The sequence below is a fragment of the Morus notabilis genome, unplaced genomic scaffold (genome assembly GCF_000414095.1).
Source record: "Morus notabilis unplaced genomic scaffold, ASM41409v2 Scaffold1173, whole genome shotgun sequence".
In the NCBI taxonomy this organism is placed as follows: domain Eukaryota; kingdom Viridiplantae; phylum Streptophyta; class Magnoliopsida; order Rosales; family Moraceae; genus Morus; species Morus notabilis.
Window position 1 is genome coordinate 84,185 of NW_010363664.1, and position 2,208 is coordinate 86,392.

Below are 2,208 nucleotides of genomic sequence, written 5' to 3' on the forward strand. Positions count from 1 at the left end.
TCATTTTTTTTTTTTTTTTTTTTTTTTTTTTACCTTCCGAACACATTAGATGCGTTTAGAATTCAATTTAAAATAATTTTATTTTTTATATAAAAATAAAAATAAAAATATTTTTAATCTCATATAATAATTATTTTTAAAAATATATTTAGTAGTTTTATTAAGAGATTATTTTTAGTATAAAAAATTTTATTAATGTCTCTCTTTCTCTCTCTGCTCGAGAGAGGAGAAAATAAAAATAAAAAATAAAAAAAATGACTAAAAATAAAAATAAAAATATATTTAATCTCATACAACAATAATTTTTAAAAATACGTTTGGTAATTTTATCAAGAGATTATTTTCAGTGTAAAAAAACTCATTAATGTCTCTCTTTCTCTCTCTGCTCGAGAGAGGAGAAAATAAAAATAAAAAATGAAAAATGACTAAAAGTTATTTTTTATTTCTCTATCATTTTACACTAAACTAAAAAATCATTTTCATTTCCCTTTTTTGTCTTTATTGTGCAAAACGTCGTTTTAAAAACGTTTTCATTTTTTTCTCAAAAAACGTGAAAAATAAAAACGAGATCAATTCTAAACACGGTCATTGTGTTTCTTTGTAAATCTTAAATTTACTATGTAAATTTAGAACTTACTATCACAATACAATTTATGTTCCGTTTGTAAATCATGAATTTACACAATAAATCTAGAACTTACTATTAGAACACATTATTTATTATTCATAAATTCATGACTTAAAGTGAAATTTATGATTTACTTTTACTCGGTTAGATTAACTTTATTAATATAAGATAAATAATTTTTTTTAGTTATGCTCATAAATCTATGATTTACCGTATTATAAATCTAGAATTTACCATTAAAATATAATTTTTATTCCTTCATAAATTCTTAATTTACAATATAAATCCAGAATTTACTAAAAAAACTATATTTTATATTGGTGAATTTTCAATTTACAATGTATGTGGCAAGAGATTTTTGGACACAATGAGAGAGATAGAGAAGCGAGGAGAGAGAGACTGAAGAGAGAGTCTGAGTAACAATTTCATTTTTTTTAATTAGGAGTATTTTTAGAATGTTAATTTAGTATAAATCCAGATTTACACTTATTAAGTATGTTTACTAACTAACTATAAATCTTAGCCTATTTATTTTTATTGCCTTTTTCCCTCAACCTCCCGATTATTTTGACCTCAATGTGCAATGGTGCTTACTATTTCAATCATTAATACTTAAATAGTATACGAAGAAAAATGTTGAACATTTCTAAAAAGAAAGAAAAAAAATGTTAAACATGGATAGATATGTAAATTTAGGCTGCTTGATCTGACACGTCGACCCAATGGCGTGAATGAAAAAAAAACCACGGCGTATCCTAAGGTTTTAGGCAGGATCGAGCTAAGTGTGGTGTTCGGCCAGCCTCTTTGGCATAGTTAAAACTTGTTGCACTAACATGGAGATTAACTCAAGTTAAGATATGAGTAGAGGTGTTCACGATATCTATGAATCCACTTAATGTGTCCAATTCAAACGAATCCGTGACCTAGTAGGGGTTTTAGAATTTGTATATATGATATTATATATATATATATTATTATTTTTTTAAAATCTTTATATATGCATATATAATGACTTATGATTCTTCAAGGCGTAGAGCAAAAAGACCGTGTGCCAGTCCATTTGTGTTTTTTTGTTTTTAATCAAAAATCAAAGAACCCAACCTTGAAAACCCTAAAAGGTGAAAATCATCGTTTTCTGTTAGAGGGATCGTAATACCTCTTTGAATATGGAAAGTAAAAAATCACACATGAAAAAGAGAGAAGCACACAAGTAATTTATAAGGAAACATGTGGGGCCTGTTTGTTTATGTTTTCATTTTCATTTTTCACGTTTTTCGAGACTAAAAAATAAAAATGCAAACTGGAAATGTGTTTGGCGTAAAAGTTTTTGAAAAACAAAAACAAAAACGTTTTTGTCTTTTCTGAAAAACTTAAAACGAAAAAACCTGTTTTCATTTTCACGTTTTCGTTTTCTGAAAACGGATTTTTTTTTCTTCTTTCTCTTCTCCACCCTTTTGAAAAACAAAAACAAAAACGTTTTTGTCTTTTCTGAAAAACTTAAAACGAAAAAACCTGTTTTCATTTTCACGTTTTCGTTTTCTGAAAACGGATTTTTTTTTCTTCTTTCTCTTCTCCACCCC